Source organism: Chlorocebus sabaeus, chromosome 17 (genome assembly GCF_047675955.1).
Source record: "Chlorocebus sabaeus isolate Y175 chromosome 17, mChlSab1.0.hap1, whole genome shotgun sequence".
In the NCBI taxonomy this organism is placed as follows: domain Eukaryota; kingdom Metazoa; phylum Chordata; class Mammalia; order Primates; family Cercopithecidae; genus Chlorocebus; species Chlorocebus sabaeus.
The window spans coordinates 22,654,108-22,679,867 of NC_132920.1; the positions used below are offsets into that span (position 1 = coordinate 22,654,108).

The window sequence follows — 25,760 nt, forward strand, 5'->3', positions numbered from 1 at the left end:
ATCTCCTTTTGTCGACTCTGGGAAAGGTAGCAGATTTTGTATTATTGGTGGAACACTTTGCAGTGATAATTAGATAAATAAACACTTGCCACCCTAAGGAAGTAGTGCCTCTTAATTATTAGAAATTTTCCCTCCAAACAAATTAGTTACTAAATTGGAATACTCTCTTCTGCTGAGCCTTTGCAGCAAAATATGATGCCCTCTGTCTTTTTTTCACAAAACCAGATGACTGTTAAGGGATATTACTGCTTGTAACTATATGATTCAGTAAAATAATTATCAAGTGACATTTATACATATTGTAAAATTGTTTACATTGGAGATCTTTAGAAGAAAGTACCTTTCATATGTATCAGCCTAGATGGTACAAGAAACATAGAATGTTGGACCAAGTTAAAGAGCTCCGAAAAAATATCAGTATTTTTTTTATTTTAAGTGAAGAAAAACATAGAGAAATAGGGATATTCTGCAGGAAGTATTGACATTATTTTTATATATGCATAATTTTCACCTTTTTTAGTTCCAAAAACTATTTAAAAGCATATAATACACATTGAAAAGTAAACTGTTATAGATACACTAAATGTGTGGACCAAGCCCTAAAGCTTCAATACTTAAAGATGTTCCATCTATTATGTGGTCCATTTCTCCACTGGCAAAATCAATGTAGTTATTTCATTTGTCTCAACAACCAAATTACTCTGTTGCCTGGTTGGTCTGATCCATGATGGATCAGATTCCAGCATCAGTCATTGGAATGGTCCACATTCTGATGTGGCTATCCCATGCAGATGTTGTCAAAGTACCCTGTGAACCAAAGCTCAGTGGCATCTCAAATAGATTCCCTTTGATCCATATAAATCAGAAATCCTTGCTGACTCTTCAGATCATCAAGGTAAGCTATTTTAAGAATGCTTTACCTAGCAATGACTATTTTCTCATTTTGTATGTTACCTTATTCAGATATTATAGTCTCTCTAGGTTTACAAAGGCAGTTGCCAATAAAAGGACTAGCAACCGTTTTTACAACATTTCCTGCCTTTATAAAATCAGATGTAGGAAATTTAATAGCATGTGGACAGAGAAATGAATAAAAATATATAAGCAGTCCCAAACACATGACATTGAAATTATTTTTGAATTACAAAAAAAGAGAAGGTTTGCTTTAGTTTCAAATTAGCACAGAATTCATGGTAACATTTATTTATGGAATTAGGCTTAAGAATTGGGTGTAAGGATTACAAATTAGTCAACAACAAACAATCAAGTAATGATGGGAGATTGGACACAGTTAAAGAGTTGTCTGGAGCTCAGAGGGCCCTGCTTCACACATCAGCTTTCATAGTTCTGATTCCCTCTGTAATGACTCCGGCCCTCTGTTTCCATCCGATATCGAACGCTAGTAATGCTGAGAAAGAAGCAGAAAACAATGCTCCCAAGTGCGAGAAAGAGTGAGTTTTTTCATGCTTTTAACAATGTGACCTTAGGTATTGATTTATAGCCTGCCGCAGCACCCCAGAGCAAAAGGGAACATTGATAATTAAGTCAGTATCTGCACTTTCTAAAATAGTGCTGACTTGTCACAAAGAGAGCCCCTTTATTTTTCCTCTCTGTCTCCCAGTGAATGCAGATGCAGCCACTGACCTCTGACCTTTCTCCAAATTCTCTAGCTGCAGCTGTTATTTTTCTTTCTTGGGACCTTTAGCTGCTGATAGACCAGTAAGATTCCTTAAATTGTGTAATTGTGTGTGCAACTTTCTTTTAAGCAAACATGAAACAATTTATACCTCAAGCTTTACTTATAAAATATATCTTTATTGAGCTGAGAATGAAGTTAAATACTTTTACTTGGGCACCTATTAGAGATTTGCTAGATAAGAACCTATGCCCATTGACCATATTCAGAATGCACATTTTTTGGAAGAATTTTATGTTTAAATAGAACTTTCCATTGTGAAACTCCCAAAATTGTAAAGTGTATTGAGTCAGAAATATCTTTGTATTCCAGTAGAGTCATTACTGAAATAGGGCCACAAAAGGTAACAGTAATAAAACCAAATACCTTAAGGTATATAATATGGAAATTATATGCTAATATATGGTAATCTGAGTACCATGTTCAGGGGTCATAAAAAATACTAAATACTACTAATTAAAGGTAGGTACATTGCTGTGTTTTATACTTCACAGCAATATGAGAGAGGTAGACTATTATGATAATTATAGCATTGCTTGCTTTGGGGAGTACATCCAACATTTTAGCACTATTTCTTATTCTGGTGCATTTGTCCATTTCACTGAATGGAATCACTTTTTCTGTTCTCCGCCCTAGGTCTTAGATTCATGAAGTTAGTGAAAAACTAAGTAACAAATTAAGTCTTTAGCCTCAAGGAAAACAAATACTTTTCTCTTTAGAAACTTTGGAAGTGTGGTACCCACCTAACACTCCTCTGAAAATAAGTGCACCCGAATGGAGTGATGGGGTTCAGAAGTCAGCCACACTGAATATCTGGGTAACAGGAGACAAGAATTCTCATTATACTTGGGAAATTCAAATAACTGTTTCTCCCAGAAATGCACTTCAGTATCGAGGATTTTTTTCTTACAGTAAACTCAACAGAATATAATTTTCTCTTTAATTCTAAAAAAAAAAAAAAATCCTAAGGGAATGAAAACAAAAGCAACAGCATTCATAAAAGGACATAAAGTAAACGTGAAATCTACCTGCCTAAAAAATTCTGATTTTCCTTATTTAACTAAATAAGTTATGTGTGTATATTCAATATGCTAATAGGACATTAGCCCCCTATAAAATGCTTTTGCCCCATTATACTAAATACATATTTTATCAGTAGATATTTACCTGAAAATTACCCAAATTAGGTGAAAAATCCACCTGAAACCAATTTACCAACTTGTGAAATATATGTTGTAGTTTCCCACGGCTTCTGTAACACATTACCACAAACTTAGTAGCTTCAAATAACAACACATTTCTTTTCTTAGACATCACTTTGGAGGTCAGAAGTTCAGTACAGGTCTCACTGGCAAAACTCAAGGTGTCGGCAGGGCTTCAGTCCTTTCTAGAGGCCGTAGAGGATAATTCATGCTCTTGTCTTCCCAGCTTCTAGGATCCACTTGTATTCCTGGGCTTGTGGCCCCTTCCTCTGTCTTCGAAGACAGCAAGAGCTGGTTGAGTTCCTCTCAGGGGACTCTGACCTTCTCTTCAGCCTCTCTCTTTCACTTCTAAGGAACATAGTGATTACACTGTCTCCCCTAGATAATTTGAGATAATCTCCCTATTCTTAAAAATCAGGCGATTAGCAACCTTCATTCTATCTGCAATTTCCATGTGCCACGTGGTACAACATATTCACTTGTTGTGGGGATTAGGATATGGAAATTTTTTGGAGGTAGGAGAAAGTGCATTATTCTGCCTGCCCCCCTGGCATATGTGTATCAGGAGTGGATTCAGATATGATCAAGCCATGTCCTACCTTCAATGATTTCATAGCCTATCTCAGGAAATGGACACGCAAATACCTGTCATACAGTTTAATAAGTAGTAATAATGGAAGCATCCACATGGTCCACTGGTAAAGGAAGAAGTGCCAAATTTAACTTTGCTGACTCGTAAACAATTTAAAAGAAAACCAGAGAATTTACTGAAATTTTGAAGAATGATAAAATTTCTGCAAAGATGTCTGGTGGACGGAGATTCAAGGAAAAGATAAAATTACAGGGTACAGGACAGTAGTATGAGGAGCCCAGAGGTTGGAAAGTTGAGCAGAAGCAAGGATTGATAGTTTATTGGTTTTTATATTGTGTTTGATAAGAAACCATGTGTGGTTTTTGAACAGCATAGGTATCATATGCAATATGTGTGTTAGGAAGTTTATATTACACTGACAATGTAGAGGGGAATTTATAGAGAAACTTATCTGGAATTGGACACCTTACCAAGGAGATGATTGCAATCCTCCAGGAAAAAAAGAATGGTACTGACCTAAACTAAGTCAGTGGCAGTGAGGATGGATGGGGAGAGATGGATTTGAGAGCAGTGGAAGGATTTGCTGAGTGATTGGATATGGAACCTCAATGGGAAAATGAGTCAAGGATCCCTTCTGGTTCCTGCCTGAGGTAACTAGCTAGATCAAAATAGCATTAACCAGGATAAGAGTTACAAGAGGATAAGTAGTGATGGATAAAAAGAAAATTGTTTCATCCTAGATATAATGACTTCAAGTGCTTGTGGGAGGATGTTGAGAATCCATCTTTACAACAATGAAAGTGAAGAGATCTGGGCTATTTTGTTGATTTTAAGCTTAGAGAAAACCCCCCAAATTGTAATCTTAGTCGAGTTGAATGAAGAGGTTCTTTGGGAATGGGATGACATGTACAGAAGGAGTCCATGAACAGGAATGGGAAAGGAGACATGGCACAGAGCACCATGAATAATGTCATGAGGGAGAAAGCCAAGGAATGCACAAAAATGTTAAGGACAACTAAAGCACTTTGTATTCTATATTTAGAACAAAGAGAAGGTAGGTGAAGGCAGACTCTATATAATATTTTAAAATGACACTGAGAAAGCGAAATTTGCGGTGGTTTTTCTTCTTTCTTCAAGAGAATGATCCTCAAATTAAAAATGGGTATAACAAACATGGTAAAGAGGAAATTGGATCCAACGAGATCCAAAGAGAGAGATACTTGAATAACATCTGTTTGTTTTAAATGTGTTCCTGTCTTTAGACTGAGATTAGGGAGTCCAGGATACCAAAAAAATTTCCAGATGTTATCACAAGCATCATTACTCACAATCTCTGAGTAGTTACTGTATTAGGCCATTATTGCATTGCTACAAAGAAACACCTGAGACTGGATAATTTATGAAGAAAATAGGCTTAATTGGCTCATGGTTCTGCAGGCTGTGCAGGAAGTATAGTGACATCTGTTTCTGGGGAAGCTTCAGGAAGCTTCCAATCATGGCAGAAGGCAAAGGGAGAGCAGGCTTTCATGTGGCAAAAGCAGGAACGAGAGAGAGAGAGAGAGAGAGAGAGAACAAGGTGCCACACAGTTTTAAACAGCCAGATCTCATGAGAAGTCACTCACTATGGCAAAGACAGCATCAAGGGGATGATGCTTAAGCATTCATGAGAAATCCACCCCTATAATCCAATTACCTACCACCAGGCCCCACCTCCAATACTGGGGATTACAATTCAACATGAGATTTGTGTGGGGACACATATTCAAACTATATCAGTTACGAATGGGTGAAGTGCCAGAAGACTGGTGTCTACATGGTAAGGATACAATCATCAGGAGGTTACAGGTTGGTAATCGTCTGCTTGACTCCTGACAAATTCTAGAATGGATTACTCAATTTTTAGTGTTAAGAAGATAGTCACAAGAAGGAGTTAACAAAAACACATTAATAGGAATTCATTTCATTTATATTTTCATTTTTCAGGGAATGCAAGTTTATGGAAAACTAACAAATTGGAATAGGAACAAAATGAAATAAATATTTCAGTTTTGAAATAATAGACCCAAATCAACATGTTGCAATATACAGGGCCAAATGTAAAATCTTATGCTTAGGTTTAAAAGAATCAAATCAACTACACCAATTGGAAGATATTGAGGATCCAGCATTATAACAGTTAAAAGTTCTAGGCTATTTAGTTAATTGTAAGTTTCAAGAGGATATCTCGAATTGTAACCTAGTACAGACATGTATCACCTCAAACAAGAAAGATAACATCTGTAGCTCTCCTGGCAAAAGTCCTATTTTAAGGATCGAGTGGTCTTATTTTGTATTATATTTTAAGGGGGCAAAAACTAAAAGAAAGGAAACTCTCAGTTTATGGAAATCATGTCAAATGATTAGAAGTTGAAGGAGCTAATTATAATGTTTAGGCCAAAAGAGACATATTATGTCTTTGAGTATTTGAAGACATAATACGGGATTGGGTTTCTGATTATCTTTAGCTCTAGAAACTGAAACTACTACAATGAGGTTGTAGGAGAGAAAAAATATCGTTTGCTCTACCCATCCTAGGCTCATGGCTGACATCCCTATAATAATAATTTGTATATATTACATATATTGATATATGTAATATGATATATATATCAACAGAGATTAACAAGATAAAAGCAGACAGATTTATTTACCATAATATTTACACATCATGGGAACCTTCATAAGAAAATGAGGACCCAAAGAAACAGTTAAACCTGAGTATATTTTACAGCAGTTTTGATGGAGAGTAGAGAGTGGTGGAGAAATATGATAGGGTAAAGAGTATGGTTTAATGTAACGTATTGGGAGAAGCTTGGAGAGGCCCATGCATTCAGATTCTTCTGTGTCATCCATTCATCTTCTGAGATCAGATATCAGACTACGGTCCTTTGCTCGGGGTATAGGGAAGACATCTCTCACACAAAGGTCTTATGAACTCCTTCAGGGCAAGAGCAGAAAATCCTTCCTAGGTTTTATGACCCACATCAGGGAAGAAGGATAGGAGGTCAGAGAGTCCATCTGCTTCTGCCATTTTTCAGTATGTCACAGTGCCATATTTTGGCATAGTGTATCCTGAACTCCATTATGGTATAGTTAAACACAACATTAAAATAACTTTAAAAAAATAGATCTTCTAATGAAATTAATCAGCTGCCTGATGAGAAATATGGTTCTCAATAGCAATCCTCAAATACAAACTAAGTGACACCTTGTTAGGGATATTGAAAAGGAAATGCCAACATCAGGTAGGAGTTTGAAATACATCTGTTTTTCCTAAATTTTAAACTGTGAATATCCCTTTTAATTAAAAAAAAAAAAAAAAAAAAAAAAAAAGACGGGCGTGGTAGCTCACGCCTGTAATCCCGGCACTTGGGGAGTTCGAAACCAGCCTGGCCAACATGGTGATACCCCGTCTCTACTAAAAATGCAAAAATTAACTGGGTGTGGTTGCAAGCATCTGTAATCCCAGCTACTCGGGAGGCTGAGGAAGGAGAATCGCTTGAACCCAGGAGGTGCAGGTTGCAGCGAGCCGAAATTGTGCTATTGCGCTCCAGCCTGGGCAACAGAAGCAAGAGTCCGTCTTAAAAACAAACGAACAAACACCAGCCAAGTCTCTGTATACGACTACTTCTAGTATCCATTACATAAGAAAAGATATAGAGCAATAGTAAAAATACCATTTTATTTGGGTCCAGAACTATTATCATATAAATATGCGTTGAAATGACTCAAATGTATCTTTATACTTTTACGAAAATAGAATTCTCAAGACATATTTATTCCTCAGAAAATATCTGCCATTTCTTTGAATTCACGACTCTCCGAAATAATTTTATATTCTCAAATGTTCCCAGGGTCCACATTGAAAACTGAACAAGATAATAAAAGTATGATTCACTAGACCTGCAGAGGGCCTGAGAATCTGCATTTGAACAGGCTCCAAAGTGGCTGATGCTGGAGATTTGCATCATATTTTGAGTGGCCATCAAGTATCTTCCAGGTTTAAAGTCTGTTTTATTGTGTCTCATTTTTATCCAAACTTAAAGATGATACTGTTTCCATTGATAATTTATAGCCTAGTCCATACTGGCCTACTCCGAATCCTGACTATACCATTTACTCAAGCTCTGTGATATTGAAAACATTCCCTAAAATTTCTGGTGGTTGCTTCATGAGATGGATATACAAGAATTAAATGAAATAATGTATATACTGTGCTGAGAGTAGTACCTGACATACAGCATTCATTCAAAAGTTATGGCTATTGATAATTTCAATGGCAACATATGTAAAGCTGGTGATGAGAAACTAAATGGAATGAGAATACAGATATTTTCTCCCACAAAGCAATGTGTTTCCTGAGAAATTGCACATTAAAAAATAATAGAGTTTAGGGAAAGAGACCACTCCAATTAACCCTTGTAATGAAAGCACTAAAAAACAAACAACAAAAAGGATGATGATGATGTTATGATGACGCATACCTGGAGAGTTAATTTACATGGCCCAGGCAGACAGCTCAGCATTGTTAAAAGCTGTGGATATTTAAAATCAGCAAAAGTGAATACAATCAAAATATTGACAATCCTTTAATTAGGGCAGCATCGGTGGATGTGGAGAGGTCTGCAATAGTAAGGCTTCCCTTAAGATGGGCAAAAGAGTGAGCAACGTGAGATACCTGGAGTTCCGAGCCATACAGTGCTGGCCTGGGCTCTTATATTCCTTCCAACATAATTGAAGAGACAGCTGAACGAAAGCTTTGTGTTTCCTCCTGAAGATGGCAATTCTACTCTTGCTATTTTGCACCTCTCCTTGCCTCGGAGTGAGGAGGCCAGGAATCAAAATCAAATATACACCACCTGACTCCTGCCTTTCACCAACATCATTCCCCATGACATTGCCAGACTAATTACTAATTTTAGTTTCCAACACTTGCACTGCAGCAGAACAGAATGTCCTGGGTTTTGTAGTCTATGTCTTATCTGGAAGGCACTGAGAAGGAACATTTCCTCTAACCCTCTTGGATTCTCTGATATCCAGATGAATAGAAGATGATCTAGGTTATGGTGGTGGAGAAAACCTTTGCAAACTCTTGAGGAATAAAAGCAAAGGAGCAAAATAGCCAGAAGCAGAAGGTGTTGGTTAAATATCTCCCTTACATCCTCCATCTTATGGTGCTCTCCTCATAGCGGAAGACTGAACTCAGTTATGAAGCATTTTCTTCTAGTTTAAACCTATTCCTAAGTCACCTCTCCTCATCCCATGGTACAACTTCTGTAGACGATAGCAACGTTAACTGGGCAAGCAAGCATCTTCAAAGAGAGCTGAGAGGATCAGGTGCAACTTTTTGGTTGGCAACCTCATTCCTTTGGGAAGAAATGGATAAAAAAATTCAAAGAGAGGCTGCAGTTCTTGGCCTGGTACCTGGGCTAACTGTAAGCTTTACGGCTTTGCCTTGATGTGTGTTTAAGCAGCAGCAGCCTGCAGTCTGGCACAAGGAGGATTTTTCCTCCACTTGTTTTATTATAAATAGTTTTCAAAAGCTCCTGTGGAACACAGACTGTGGCTTTGATCCGGCCAACTTCTTCAGTACTGACATTCCCATGGAAAACCCCAGTTCGGACCAGCTTCAGCCACTTTTACAATTCTCATTTAAATTCAGATTCCCCTAATCTTAACAGGCAAGAGGCAGATGAAGAGAAAGAAAGCTAGATGCATCTCATGTGTCCACACAGCCCTCAGATCAAACAGATGCATCTAGGCAGCAGGGAGGGTATAGAGATCCCAGAAGAAAATAGCAAAATACTTGATGTGGGCCATGTACCTCCTAGACCAGGGCTTCTGACTGACACTCAGTTCACATCAAGTTGCAATGTATTTATGAAAGCTCCCTTTAAGATCTCTGAATGTTTTATGCCATATTTTTGGTTAAAATAGAAATAAAAGGCTTGACGTGGTGTGCAGTGTTTACAGAAAGAAGCATCATTTGCTTGGGTTCATTTTATGGGCATTCCTAAAAGTATACTGGTAGATTTTGCTTTTTCCACCTCTATTCCCACAGCCTCCTCCAAGTTTACAATCAAAGATCGTCCGTTGTTCTTGGTCATTTGAGAAATCTTACCAACCTAAAAGATGTAGGGAGATATTTGGAATTTATATGAACTGACAGAAGATTCACACTTTCTCAAGGATGTTATGCAGGAAATATACAATCCCTTTTCTCCCTTTCCTCTCTTGACCCAGGGAAGAGGGTCTGATCTCCCATTTGCCTTCTTTGGTATACAACTTGGTTACTTCAGGTTTTACATTGAACCCTCCACCACCACCCCCAGCCCCAACACACCCCACTCTGAATTTGGTAATTTTTGATCACTCTGTATCTGCAGTAGAAGATTTCTTAGCTAACCACTTGAGTAGAGTGACCTTGACTTACTCTGTGAACTCAGTGGACTCAGCTCCAGAATTTCCTCTAGTCTAGGCTCACTGGTCTTTCCACCAGGGCTGGGGTTGACTTTCATCTACCTTCTAGCTACTTCCTGGTTTGCTTTTGGAGAAAGAATATGGGATAGACTTTCTTGGTCAAAAATCCAATTTCTCCAGGAGAAAAGTTGACAAAGCACAAACTAACAATAAGTAGATTTTATCACTGATCTTTGAGATACATCAGGAACACATTATGGTTTTCCAAGTTGCAGCTCATTTCATCCAAAATTCATAACTAAGAAAATATATATCATCCAGCGATCTGGGAAAGGATGATTCTACAACCTATTATTTTCTGAAATTATTCTTTCCTTTCTGCTTCCATTCCCTCTGCCTTAGATAAGGACCTTATTCTTAATTACTAATAACCTCTTAATTAGTCCCTTTACTGTCATTAGAAAATGATGTCAAAAATGTCACAATAGGAGACTGATAAGGCCTCTCTTGCTCCACTGTTTAAAATATTTCACTGCCTATCCAGCACTTACATCAGTGTTTCCTAAGGGGCAGGGAACCAGAGAGAAACTTCAACAAGTTAATAAATGGCAAAATATGATTTAGAAAACTTGGGTAGTGAAATCCCCTCCTGGAGGCTTCAAATGCATTCATTTGGAGCAGTAATGGCCTGAATAAACTAGTTCAATCCAGAATTCTCTTAATGTATTTAATCACGGAATTTCTTTTTCAAGTTTTACCTATTCAATATCTATAGTACTAGTTTCCACAGAGACGCTTTGGGTAACGCTTTCTAGAATAAAAGCCAAGCTGCTTAACTGATAGCAGGCGGCACATTGCGACGGGCTATTTTCAGTCTCCTTATTAGCCTGGCTTCCCACCCCTTGATGCCTTTCTCTATTGTCTTCTACCTGAACAAGGCACACACACAGTGCTGTAGTCCTCTGTGCCTTTGCAGTTGCCCATTCCTTTGCCTCGAGTCATTTTCCTCCCGTTGCTTGCCTGGTAAACTGTTTTCCCCCATCTTTTCAAACCCAGAAGAGATGCCTCTCCCCAAGGAGGAGTCTTCACTGACTTGTCGAATAAAGGGAATCACTCCCTTCATCATTCTACACTAGGCTTTGTTCACCTCATTTACATTTTGGTTGTACTCATCATACTGGTTTGAAATTGTGTTTTTGGGTCTAATGGGTTTCAAAATTTATGAGAGATTTCATGGAAGGAATCTGTGTAATGAGTCTTGGGTTATGCGTGGAGCAAGGTAGGAGGTTAAATCCTGTTTGTAAAACAGGCAAATGGTCACGTTTCATATGGGAGTAACATCATCTGGATTCTGAACTTCTTTTTTTTTGAAAGGGAGTCTTGCTCCGTGGCCCAGGCTGGAGTGCGGTGGCACGATATTGGCCCACTGCAAGCTCCGCCTCCCGGGTTTACGCCATTCTCCTGCCTCAGCCTCCCGAGTAACTGGGACTACAGGCGCCCACCACCTCGCCCGGCTAATTTTTTTTGTATTTTTAGTAGAGACGGGGTTTCACCGTGTTAGCCAGGATGGTCTCGATCTCCTGATCTCGTGATCCGCCCGTCTCGGCCTCCCAAAGTGCTGGAATTACAGGCGTGAGCCACCACGCCCGGCCTGGATTCTGAACTTCTGTTGGTGAAGATATCTTAGGTTAGATAACACACATACATCAAGAAAAAGGCAAAAATGTTATCATAGGAAAATGAGATGTATGAGGTATGTGCATGTATATACATAAAAATATATATCTACACACATCTGTGTCTACGTCTATAAATACATAATACATACATATATAGTTTCAGTGTATAAAAAGGACACACACAAATGTACACACATACACACAAACTTATGCTTAGTCCCTCACAAAAATAATTTTCCCCAGTCACGAGACACTGCTATTTAATTAAGGATTATTAGGAAATACAGGAAGAGAAACTTTACCAAGGGCACTGAAACGCATAGGTGGTTATAGAAATAAAACCTTGGTATTTTTATTCTTTACACATAACCTTCGCTTCTACGGTCTCATCCAAACAACAGACCTGCAGCATCCTACACAGACTTCTATTTATCTACTTGGGCTAAGCTGACCCCACTGGAAATCGAACATTGCTGCTGATATTGATCCGGGCACACGGACACTGGCAGGGCTCCCTTTGTGTGAAATTTACAGAAGGGCCTGCTAGAAAGGAGGGAATTCTAAGTACAGAAGCAGCCACGAGACTGCTGCTTCCCTCATAGGTCTGATAGAAAGAAATCTGCGATCACTTCTATCTGGGCAAGGGACTAGCACCACTGTGATGCCTCACCGTGTATTGTGCTGAGCATGGCTTGGCTGGCCTGTTCACCCCTCTCATTCCTCTAACTCCTCCATCTTGCTCTGACTCTTAATGTAATGTGACCAGTTAGTCATGACCTTCACATGCTGCACTGGTGCCCTGTTCTCCCTCTGCTCTGTCTCTCTGGCCTTAAGCTGTAGTGAACTCACTAAGCACGAGACTCCCCTTTAAAACATCTAACTGAAAGGAGTGTTGTTTGCTTTCTGGCCCTCAAACACCAAGGCACTGTTGTGCTCCTTAAAATTGTAAATTATGTCTGTTTAAGAAAATGTCAGCGTTTTTTAAAACAGAATAACAGTGCTGGAAAAGACTTGGCTGTGCAATTTGTTACCAAAGTTTCATGCAAGAAAAATGATGCATTCATCATTATGAGCACAGTCAAGGGTTCTAATGACTTGGGCACAATGCCTCTTCAGTTCTTTTAAGGAAAATGATGAACTTTTTTCTTTCTCCTCAGCAAGTTATCTGAGTAATGTAAAAGCTCATAAACTAAGATTCAGGGAGACACTGTCAATGAGGCACTATACTTAACAACAATTAAAACGTAAGACACATCTTGTATAATTAAATTGATTTTTTTTCTGCCAGAAACAAGACCTTTTCGGGTAATGATTGCTTTGGTTGTCTAAAATTGTATGTATTGAGGCAGCGGTGGGGGAGATCTGTTGTTACATTTATACATCATTTCATGTGTCTTCAAAATCCAATTCCTAAATAGGCCAATAGGATGATTTTTGAGTAGAGAAGGGTAAATAGTAGCTATGGATGATCAGTACAATCGACCTTGAGTCACTGCACTTGGGAACATATTATTTAGCTACTTAGAATTTCAGTTCTGCAAGTGGACTCACAGGTTTAGAAAGGCAAGGGTGAAAGTGTTAGCAAATGGGGCCAGGCCTCTGATTTTGATGGGTTCTCTGGGAACTAAAGTTGGGACCTGGGGAAGGTCTTAACTTATCCACGCATTCTCCAGCGTCACACAAGCATGACGTTGTCACACTTTTTGTGTGTCTGAAATACGTTAAGGTCTGTAAATAAAATGCTTCACTTTTTATATTAAAAATTGCCTTTTAAGGATAAGTGTAACACCACACCCTCAAAAACCACAGTGTCTTTTTGACCCCTGGGTAACTGTATTAAACTGGAATATTTACCTGAATTTTCCTTACTTGGCCTCCATTCATGTTAAGCAGCTGTTGGAATGAATACAAAGGGACTTGCCTGACTTTCTAGTAATAACCTTCATTTTTTGTCCTCGTGGTTCGAACACGTTATTTAGTGGATTGAGTTTTACCTTTTCCTGCAGTGGGAGTAGCTGCTTTTCTGTTAAATATTACTGGGTTTTATTAAGAGATATTAAGAGAAACCTTTGCCATCTGGCAATTTCAAAGAAAGAAGGAAGAAAAAAAGAGAGCTATGTTTGCTTTTATTTTTACCTGATGTTTGAAAAGCTAAACGTAACCCAGAGGAGAGTAGGCCAGGGGTTTTTTGTCAGTGGGTGGAACGTATTTGCTGTGAAATGTGATGGAATGTTTACTGAGCTATTTTCTTCAAAAATCAAAATGTTCCTGCTCTCATATCCAGTTTACACAGCAGTAGCCTTTTTAAAAATGTTGCCTCCGTTATGGGCAGGCAGGCTTCGTATTGCTGTCTTTGGAAGTAATGGCCCAAGGTTGTGCCTGGCTACACTCACACTGTTGGGCAAAAGCACAGACAGATACGCTCCATTTCCAAGCATGTGGGAGCTGAGTTCCATCTCTTTCTGGTACTTACTAAAGAAATATCTAATGGATGGGAGGAAATCTAATCCTGACAGAATGTTTTCTTGCTGTCTAGGTTAACATGTGTGTTTCTATGCCTGACTCTCAACCTTGGGCCGGTACCTTTGCAATCACATGGCCCTGGATGAATGAGGAAGGGTGGCATGTGAATAGAAACTGGACCAGGGAGACCACCAAGGAATGGTGTGCACTCAAGCCAGGTCCTCATTCTCTTTGAGTCTCTAGATTCTGTTAGATGAAAGCAAATTAGGACAGTTATTTATTTGTAATAATTCTATGTATACAGAAAGAGATGGAATTTAATATAATAAAATCATAGCAGTGGTGATGTTAAGGGAGTGGGATTTTAGGAGAATCTGGTCTTCCATGTCTCTGGATTTTCTGTAATTTTCCCTAAACACACACATGCACACACTAGTGACAACAGCAACATTAAAAGGCTTTTGGGCAGGTCTTCACAATGAATAATTCATATTATTTACCTTCATATGCACCAATAGTCTTCAGTCAAAAAATAAAATACATACAGAGTATATATACTCTATCATACTCCTTCATGGATTGTTTTGAAATTAAATGATTAAGCAAAAGTGCTTAATATCTTATAGCTTATTTTATAGGTATTGTTATTTTGGAAATTATATTACCATTATTATATTGCTATCATAAGAATCTAGTTTATCAGAAACATACATATACACATATATAATTTTTACATATTTATCATGTATCTCTCTCCATAGATATATATATAGATATATAGAGATATATATCTATAGAGAGAGATCTATATATCTACATATATATCTATATATATATGTCCAGTAATTTGAACATTATTTGGGGTATTACATTTTTATTCATTTGGTGAGGGAATGTTAGTTAAAACTTTATTTTGGAAATGTGAAGATGAACTGTTTTGGAGGCTAGTTTTAAAAATTAAAAACATTTTTTTTTTAAACAACAACAGCAGCAACAAAAAAAGACCAGATCTTTATGTTGTCTTAGTTACTACTGTAGTTTTAAAACTTCCGTGTTTTCCAACTCTGTGATTTTCTCTCTTTTCTCTCTTTGAAATTCACTTTAGATGTCTGAGTGCTTTTTTTATTTTTATTTTTAAATTTTTTTGACAGAATCTTGCTCTGTTGCCCAGGTTGGAGTGTAGTGGTGCAATCTTGGCTCCCTGCAACCTCTGCCTACTGGCTTCAAGTGATTCTCCTGCCTCAGCCTCCCGACTTTTTTTTCCCCCAGTGGATCCTGCATTAGAAAACCACCAACTTATTGTAACTTTTAGTTAATTATAAAAATATAACTTTGTCACTGTTCAATCTTATAAAACAATGAAACCAAGTATAAAGTATTATAAGTAAATTGCTTTTCTGGGATTTCTCTTTTTAGAATTGACTGTGGCTCCATCGTTTGTTGTAATTAATTAAGCCATGTTCATTTGGACTTTTGATCAAATTAGCTAAATATATTTATTTTATTCTATATTTGACCAAAAGTTTGTTAGTAATAGCATCATCTAGATTTTAGAGATAGTATTAAAAACTGGTAAAAATACTAAGTGGGAAAGTGCACTGTTGTAGCTTATCAGTGTTAGAGCTTGAAAATACCTAAAAAACTGAATGCAGACAGAAAGAAAAACCAAGAGCGCTAAATCCAGAGGGATGCATACAAGCAGTATAAATTACCAGAAGAAACACTAGGTCAAGCTGAGGGAGCATGAATTCCTATGCATGCTTTGGAATTCCCATGTGGATATAGGTGAGCTGTCCCTACACCTCAGTGGCCTTTATTCTTAAATAGAAGGGCCAAAACAGTTCTGTAGGAAGTACCAATAGAACGGAGTGTATGTCCTGTGCACACCTAATTTTTGAACTATAGAAGCTCTATTTTTGTATGTTTTATATATTCCTGTCTTGTGTACAGTTCAGTTTGGAGTGAGGTAAGTGTTCTGTTTAAAAACTATTAATGTATACATATTTCTCTCTGAGTAATCACTGAGACTGGCTTGCCTCCTCTAATACATGATTTAGGATACTCATCGTGTAGAGAAATCCTCATATCTGGAGCAATGTGGAGAATAAGTGTATGAATAGTGAAAATGATCCATTTAGTCAAATATGTATTGGTATCTACTACATGATAGAAAACTGAGGTCATAAAACAGCAGATCTTAAAAGGAAGTTCTAGATTGGAATTAGGAAACCTAGAATTCATTTGGGTCTAACCACACTAGCCCTGTCACCTCAACAAGTCAAATTTCTAGAGTTAGCTTATTATCTGATTTTCTGAACATATACCTTGTCAAATGTTGCTTTGGTTTCTAAGTGCCCACCTAGCCATTCCCTCTTATAGCACCCCAAATATACTAAAACTTCCTTCTTTTTTTTTTTTTTCTGAGCCAGAGTCTCGCTTTCTTGCCCAGGCTGGAATGCAGTGGCATGATTAGGACTCACTGTCACCTTGAATCCTGGGCTCAAGGGATCCTCCCACCTTGGCCTCCCAAAGTGCTGGATTTTCAGGTGTGCGCCACTAAGCCCAGCCTCAGACTTACTTCTGATAATGTAACTCTGACTATACTAATTCGATTTAATTACCCTATGATTTTAGACTTTAGTTTTCTAAAAACTCCTTTCCAGCAAATTTTTTACTCCTAACTTGTGTTTGTTGTGTCTATCATTAAAGTATTATGGCTTTACTCCTAACCTGGGAAGCTCTCAGCTCTTCTAAAACACAACTTTGGGGCCAGGCATGGTGGCTCACGCCTGTAATCCCAGCACTTTGGGAGGCCGAGGCGGGCGGATCACGATGTCAGGAGATCGAGACCATCCTGGCTAACACGGTGAAACCCCGTCTCTATGAAAAATACAAAAAACTTAGCTGGGCGTGGTGGCGGCCACCTGTAGTCCCAGCTACTCGGGAGGCTGAGGCAGGAGAATGGCGTGAACACGGGAGGGGGAGCTTGCAGTGAGCCGAGATCGCACCACTGCACTCCAGCCTGAGCGACAGAGCGAGACTCTGTCTCAAAAAAACAAAAAACAAAAAACAAAAACAAAAAACAATACAACTTTGGGAAGGAAATGCTTGCATCCACTTGCATCTACTTTTCCATGAATTACTTGAGAACAAGTATTTGTCGATGGCAGGAGGGATTGAGCATGGTGGGATGGATTTGCAGAGTGTCTATTAATAACTGTGATGAAGGGACGAAAAGGGAAAAAGAGACTGACAAGTAATGATCACAAAAAAAGAAAAAAGAAATTTCCGAGTAGAGATACAACACATGTTTCCCGACCTTCACAGAGGAATTTAAGTTTATGTCATTATAAAGCTCTGAAGATATTTCAATGATTATGGTGGATAAAATGGAACTCTTAAATGATCATACGGGTATGTAGCAGTTTGTACTTAACGTTAGCGGAGTATTATAGAGTATTGTAAAAGTTAAAACCTGAGGTCATCTTTGCTAGATGATTTCTATGTCAATGAAAACTCAAGTGTATAAACCAAAAAGATTGCATCATCCTTCTCAAATTCTTATATTTATAAAAACTTGTGCTAAAATTTCATTATCGCCAAGGTTTCTATCCTAACAAAAGAAGAATAACTCACACTAGAAAGATACTTATGCCAGTCAGTGGGCAGGAATACACTATGCAATTTCAGTCAATTTATTTGACAAATCAAAATAAATTACCCCAATTAAGGCAGACAATTGCAGGAGGACCTGAGCTGGCCGGTGGTCCTATCCTCTCCCTTTTTGGTAGGTTTTTGTTTGTTCATTCTAAATATAAGTGACCAGTTCTTACAAGTTTATATTCAAATAAGGGTTCAGAAGTAAATAAATACATCTATTCATTCAGTCAAGTAAAGTAATCCAATTTTCCTAGTGTGTGCACATGTGTTAGTGGTTTCCTAATATATATATATTTCTTTTTTAGAAATACATGTGCTGTGGCTTCAAGGGTGGAAAATTTTACACATTTATATAAGTGAGGAGGTTTACTTGTAACCCTTTTGCATATGTTTTGGAGAAAATCTCTTTAAGAAAATAAATATTGCTTTAGCACCTAGAAATACATATAAAATACTGTGTTTAAATCTCTCTCTTCCAGACCCTCCAAACAGTAATATCAGGTCATTGGTTCTTTTGGTGCCTCGTTTTGGCACTGAGTTTATTCTAAAACATATTCTAGAAAACACCAAGTAAGTATGCCAGTTATGACCTTCCAAATACATTCCACTTCTCAGCATGCTAGAATATATTTAAAACAGATTATATTTTCCTTCTGTGTTTCAGTTTTCACAGTTAATAAGACAGGCATTTCCATGGCTGACTTGCTGTTTTCATGGATAGCAAATATTCTGATTAGTATTCCAGATGCCAAGTTTACCAAATTTTATTCAGAATAGAAAATGCCATAGAAATTAAAGGTTTTGCCTCTTACTGTTTAAAGTTAAAACATCAAAATAATAATATATAGCTAATATTCATGATTGTTCTGGTAACTGGTGTTTCTAATGAAATATCCCTTGAACCAATGTGTCTTGAAAAATACTCATGTGATGTAGAAGCTGCTGAGTTCAAAAAATACCTCCTAGCACTAGCACTAATCTTATATTTAAAACTTTTAAATAAAATCTTACTTTGGATTTAAGAGATGACAAGGAGATTTGGAACAATGACTCTCCTGTTGTTTCAATCCTTATGACCTAAACTTCTTTGCCATCCTATCATATACAACTAACCTTTTAATACCCTCTCCAAGTGGGAAATAGTTGAAGGTAATGTTGTGTATGTTTTTCCAATTATTCTTAGGAAACTAACATGATGAGTTGAAGGTAATGTTGCTGGTAAGTTTTTCCAATTATTCTTGGGAAACTAACATGATGACTTGAGTTTCGGTAAAGATCTACCATAACTTCCTAACCTCTTTTTTTTCACAGGGAAAATAGACCCACTGTTTCCAAAAAAAAAAAAAAAAAAAGGGATGCTTGGGCATTTTTTTCCCTCATTTTGATTCATCATATGTTTTATGATGTTATGATATTAAATATGGTGTTGTAATAAATAGGATCAATAAAAGTCAATAAGTGATTGGATGGGAAGTGGAGGGAAATGTAGATGTCATATGGTAGTGATGATGGAATTAGATAGATATGTCCAAGAGGGATGATAATGCAACTTGTGGATCACATGAATTGGTCATAATTTCCAAAGATCAGCCAAAAACTATAAAAATGATCCTTTTGAATTTTAAATATTGTATTCTTCATAAAATGTGGGATAATTTCACTGTCACATGGGCTGACAGATTTATTTATTAAGCCTAAAAATTTCATTCTTAATTAGTTTAATGATAACATTTTGGGTTGAATGCACTCTAACCTTTATTTTGAAAGCACCTGCAACTAGAGGAATAACCTGAAATTATATAGATAATATAATGGGTGTGTACATTGAGCTATTTTTCAGATCTGATGAATTTTTCTTTCTCTATTGAGAATTTTCCAGAAAGAAATACATTTCAGTCAGTCTGGCACACAATATAGCTAGCACCATGTTCCTGTCTCATATTTAAGGTCAATTTGATAGAGGATGTGAGAATGCATAGCTGATTGGCCAGCTCTACTGCTACCCAGTTAATGCTTCACAATGGGTGCTGGGTTTAGCAATCTTCCTGGGTATTGTTCTGTCTAGATCCTTATCTCAGGCTGGTTTATAGTTGGAAGACTCTCTAAAACTTCTTGAGAATTATTTATTCATGATCTCTGGTGGCTATAATTTCAGTTTAAATCCAGAGCAAAGAATCAGCATGATGCTATCTTCTTTCTCTAGAAGTTCAATAAATTGAAGAGAAAGTAAATTGTCATTAGCAAGGAAATTCACAGTTTTTTTTTTAAAAAATGCATGTCTGTTAGGATCCAGTGGCCCAATATGCCTTCAAAAAGTAAGAACTCTTCTTAAAGGCAGAATCAGGTTCATGACCTAAGAATCTGCCTTCTTATACTACATTGAAGAGAAGAAAGAAAAGAAGGAAGGAAAAAGGAAAGAATTTTATCAGGCCAAGAATTTTCTTCTTTCCTTCCTTCTATTTAATGTAGTATAAGAAGACAGATTCTTAGGAAAGACAAAAAGAAAAACTGAAAGAAAGAAGAAAAGAATGAAGACAAAAGGAAGAAATAAAGACAGAGAGTAATTAAGAATAAGCTACTTTTTGAAAGTTATCAAATAAGTTAATTATAAAAGCAAAATAAAAGTCCAGATCTAGTCACATTTACATAAATTAGCATTAAGTTCTTTGTCAGTCATTTGTTAGTTGTCATTCATTCGTTCTTCCAGGCTTGTGCTAAGAGCTGGAAGAATGAGAGAAAAGACTCTTATTGTATAAGGCAATGGTTTAAAACTATGGGACAAACCCTACCCTTGAATACTTGACTGTCAGAAAAGTGACCTCCACAAAGTGCCATCCAGTTTCCATTCCCCTTCCAGCTTCTTTGATGTTCCTGGGAACTGATAGAGTATGCCTTCTGCATTTAATATTTATAAATTGGTTAAATGTCTCAGACTTTGGTCTAAGCCATATAACATAGGGCAAAGAATGAAAGAGGTTAGTCAGATCAGAGAGAAAAGCAGAGAGAGAAAGGGTCTCAACAGAGCTGTAGTTATTTTCTGTAACCAACTGGCCCTCGAAAACAACTGACATCCTTAGTCAGATGCTAAGCATGTGATGTGGAATGGCCATGGCTGGCACCCTTCACAGAGGATCGTGCGTCTCCACTGTGCAGGTGTTTCTGCTCCTGGAGGCCTGCCAACCAGCAACCTGATTCTCTGAAGGGATCACACACAGTTGCTTCTTAGTTAAAACGGGACACTTAAGCAAACACAGGATCCACTGTTGTTAAATTTAGTTGCTCTTGTTACCTTTCATTCTCTGGTTGTAAATGAGAGAAGCAGATGCTAGCAATGTAGGCTTTACAATTCTTGTTTTTCTACTCATTTAAATTGGCACCCACAGCTTCTACACAGAGACTACACAGCTCTGAAATGACGCATGAAATGGAAAAAAATGGGAACAATTTTTGCCCTGAATGCCCAGGTCACAGAAATTACAGACGTGGATTCACACAACAAATGGTGCTATGTCTCCATTTAGTTTCAGCAAAGATTTAAGCTGACTGTAGTTGGTTGTACCAATAAGCAGAGAATTGAGTCAAAAGAGAATAGGGACTTAGGTCTGTCCACTTCTTTGACTTGACACCATCTCATATGAATCATCTGAAGTCCTGCCCTTTCTTCCTACACCGTCTACCAGTTTGTGCTTCCCTATCACATTTCTTCCTGATTTTTGCTTCCTTTTTTTGCTATGTGCCCTCTCCAAATATTCAACACTTTATTTTCATGTACTCTTTTTTTCCCTTCTATTTCATTTTTGCTCAAAAGTCCCTTACCCAGAGTACCTTCTCAGGAGCATACTAAAGGGAGGCAGAATAAGAATGGGGTCATAGGGTTTAAGTATTTATTAAAAATAGAGACATATTTAAGAAGCAAAGCCACCAAATGACCCCTCTCTGTAGGTGCCGGTCCATGTATTCTAAAGAAACAAAAGCTATGCTGTGTCACTAAAGATATGAATATCAACCAATTGTCTGCTGGAAGTACTTATGATAGGTCACTTTGCAATGTAGGCTTGTCTGTGAATACCCATAAAACTGGATGGGGCTACTTCCCAGCTGTCTATCTCTCACTCCAGCCCTGTCTCTCTCAGTCAAAGAAGGAGATCAAATACAAGAGTAGAAGTTGTATTGGGAGTATAACAATGAAATTTATGTTAAATAAAGCAAGATCTAAATTCATACTGCATTTTAAAGGTTCTGCTTCTCAGCAATCTTGCTATTCAGATTTATAAATGAGGCTGAGCAGGCTTCCCTTTCTTTGTGGATTATTACTTGATCTTTGAGAATTTATGGGGTTTCCAGGAAAAGTATAAGACTTGACATCAGGATACTGGCCTTACTGTTTCAGCTGAGGCATCTACCAATTGCATGAACTATCTATGTTACTTTGCTTCTCTAAGCCTCAGGTTTTATTTCTATTTTTCTTTTTGATAGTGACAAAATTGGAATAAATTCCTTTTGATAACTGAGTGAGTCAAATGAAATGAAATGTGTTGAAGACCTTTTACAATTAAGTAATTGTGAATAGAGAAGACTATCATCTATTCTATGGTAGTAGCCGTTACTACAATTTCGATGGCTAACCTGTAAGAAATTCTTTTAACTTCTTTAGAAATCACCATATTGGCATATACCCAAATATTTTCAAAGTGAGAACCTGAGATCAGTATAAAGAATCTGTTTCGCCTGGTGACTAGAAGAATGAACTTTGTAACCAGACTGAGTTTAAATCCCAACTTGGCTAATTTAACATTTTTCCCCCATTGATAAAATGTGTATAATAATACTGCCTGCAACATAGGAATGATATGAGGATTCTGTGATGCATAATGATGCCTGCCTTCATGTGGCGTGCCCCATAACATTTACTGAATTAAGAGAAATAAAGTAAGATAAACTGTGACCTGCTCCAGGATATTACTTGCACAACTCCTCTCGTTGATATTCTAATCAAGTGTCTAAGGCTACAAATATCATTTGATTTTAGAACTTTTACACAGAAATCAGCACTACAAGTTTCTTATGCTGCTGCTAATGTTTGAATCCTTTCTATTTTTATCTTCTCTTCCCATGATTCATTTTTATTGGCAATCAAACAAGTGCTGCTCTAATGGCATGTAGAATTTAATCAATTAATGGAGTTCAATAGGCCATTTCCAGTTGCAATATTTGAGAGGTTAATTTTGCAAACACCTGAATACTTTGGAAGATTATAGGGTAGCCTGAAATTACTGAGTACGTGCCTACTCTCAGTGGACTGAAAAGAGAGGGATCAATATATAAGTGAAACCTTTTCTCTACCAAATGTCCTTGGATAAGTTGCCAATTCCCCACTGAAGCAGGATCTTTATCTTAAATTTACATTGCCAGGTTGTTTTAAAAAATAATTGTTCTGAAAAATTGTTCGTACCCTGGCTATATTTACTATATATGCTAGCTTCCTTCTTTACCGTGCCTGCATTGTTGTTTCCTGGAAATAAACAACAATTCATGACAAAAAAAAATTATCATTCAAACATAACATAAAATACTATCGAAGTGACCACAAAAACAACAACAGGAACAACCAAAGAGCAAAAGAAAGAGTAAAAAGGAGGTGTGTGTGTGAGTGTGTCTGTGTGTGTGGGTGTGTATGTAGATAGATAAGAAAGACAATTGTTAATTGATTCTTAGACATTTCATTTAGGTTTTTGGATTGTTGATTAATTTGACCAATACATTTATTTACTACCTATGTGATAAAGAATGGTTTATACCAATAGTCATAGAACATTGTTAGCAAAATTAACCTTTTTATAACTACTATGTTAAAAGTAAGAGTTAACTAATTCATAATAAGAATTAACTGGTTGGCTATGCTTTAACAGTTTCCACATATGACACAAATTCAATTTGACACATTTCTTTGCCCTTGAATTCTCAAACTTTTGTCTACATTGGAATCACCTAGAAAGCTTGACAAGGATCGATTTGTGGGTCTGTCCCCAGCATTTCTCCTTGAGTAGGTCTGGGGTACAGACCGAGAATTCGTATTTGTAAAGAGTTTCACAGTTATGCTGATGCTGCTGGTTTGGGAACCACACTTCAAGAACTGCTGTCCAATAGTTTCTTTTCAATCAATTCATTGTAAGGTAATTGATTTTTATTGTGCCAGGCTGTTAACTTATTTGCCTTCCTGTGAATCACATCCTCTTGGTACCAATGCCCTTTGCACGAATATGGGCTGGGCTGGTGGTTTGTTTTAAACAATAGAATGAAGTAGAAATGATTTTGTCCTGGTTGTGGACCTGAGCTTTGAGATGGTCTGGCAGTTTTTACTTTTGTGCTAGTAGAAAGCAACCACCACATGAAAAAACTCTAACTACCTTGAGACCCTCATGTTTAAGAAAGTTCAAGATAAGCACATGGAGAGGCAACATAGCAGAGAATTGAGGAACCCAGGCAGCAGGGAGAATAGGTCCCAGGCAGACAGCTCCTGCCTAATGGCTCCCATCATCCAGACAGCATAAATTTATCTTATGGGTGAGGCCACTGTAAACCAGCTAGCCATCAGTCAACACTAGGTAAAGCAGAAAAACTGCCAGCTTAACCCATGATCATGAGAAATAATAAACTGTTTTTGTTTAAGCCATTCAGTTTTTGAGGTGATTTCTAAAGGCAATGGTAGAAAGTAAAAACAAAATTTGTATTTGCAAGTACAATGTGGCTGTAAATGAATGATGTGAAATTAGGGGGTTTGGGGACTAGGTGGCAGTCCCTGAAGGGCCGAAGGGCCCTGAAGCCTGAAGGGCTTCAAAGGAACTTTTACTATACACTGGAACAATATTCGGGAAATTGTTCTTGGTGGCTAGAGAGAATGGGGCTGGTGGAAAAATGAGTGAGGCTTCCATCTTCAGTAAGGCTGATGATAGAAATGATACTTAATGACCTTGTGGCTTGGGTATTGTGATTTCTGGGGAGAATGTTGAAGCTACCTATTTTGACTTTACCTATTTATGACAAAGACAGGAGGAACAAAATCAATTACAAAGGAAATTTTAATTTTTGAACAAAATTAAGAATCAATGTAAAAAAGCCAGGATTTGCTTCAGTCAAATATAAATCTGGTTCTTGGTCAGGGGTGGTGGTTCACACATTGAATCCCAGCACTTTGGGAGGCCAAGTTAGGAGGATTACTTGAGGCCAAGAGTTTGAGACCAGCTTGGGCAACGTAGAAAGACTCTCCTCTCTACAGCAAATAAAAAATAAATTAGTGGGGTTTAATGGCATGCCTGTAGTCCCAGCTACTTTGAAGGCCAAGATGGGAGGATCCCTTGAGCAAGGAGTGAGTCTGCAGTGAGCTATGGTTATACCCTTGCACTTTAGTCCAAGTGACAAAGTGAGATCCTGTCTCAAAAATATAAATAAATGAAAATTGGCCTGTTTCCCATACTCAGCTATTCCAACTGTCAGTAATTCTCACAGTAACAAATGGGCTGAGGACAAAGATGAAATCTGGTTGTGGCATTTGGGGTAAGGTCATGTTTCAAAACCCTTTGTTAATTTATTTGAAACACTTCAGGCAATACTTCCTAGATTTTCTCTACTAGACTACAGGATTCCTAAGATCATAATGGCATGACTCATGGAGCTCCTCAGCAAGAAAAAAAAGGACTTCTAAGAATCGTAAGACATTGTTCTACAGCTGAGATTCAAGAGGGTTTTTTAATAGATGTATTGTTATTACTTTTGCATATTTTATTTTAATAGGGTAAACTTTAAAAAGATTTATTGGAAACCTACAAAACCTTTAAGGTAATTGTATTAGCAGAAGCACTACCAAGCTGGATTAAGAGGGACAGACACAGGTTAAAATAAACAGGGGCCTTTTAAAAAAAATTTTTTTTATTATACTTTAAGTTTTAGGGTACACGTGCACAATGTGCAGGTTTGTTACATATGTATACATGTGCCCATGTTGGTGTGCT

At 37.5% G+C, this 25,760-nt stretch overlaps 1 long non-coding RNA gene across 1 annotated transcript in view; it reads right to left on the reverse strand.

The window, feature by feature from the left end:
* The window catches only part of LOC119626801 (uncharacterized), a 75,146-nt gene extending 54,402 nt beyond the window's left edge, over positions 1–20,744 (reverse strand). Inside the window, exon 1 of the long non-coding RNA XR_005242972.2 lies at positions 20,541–20,744. This is a non-coding gene — a long non-coding RNA (uncharacterized lncRNA). The remainder of the gene's footprint in view (positions 1–20,540) is intronic.
* Positions 20,745–25,760: the final 5,016 nt, after the last annotated feature.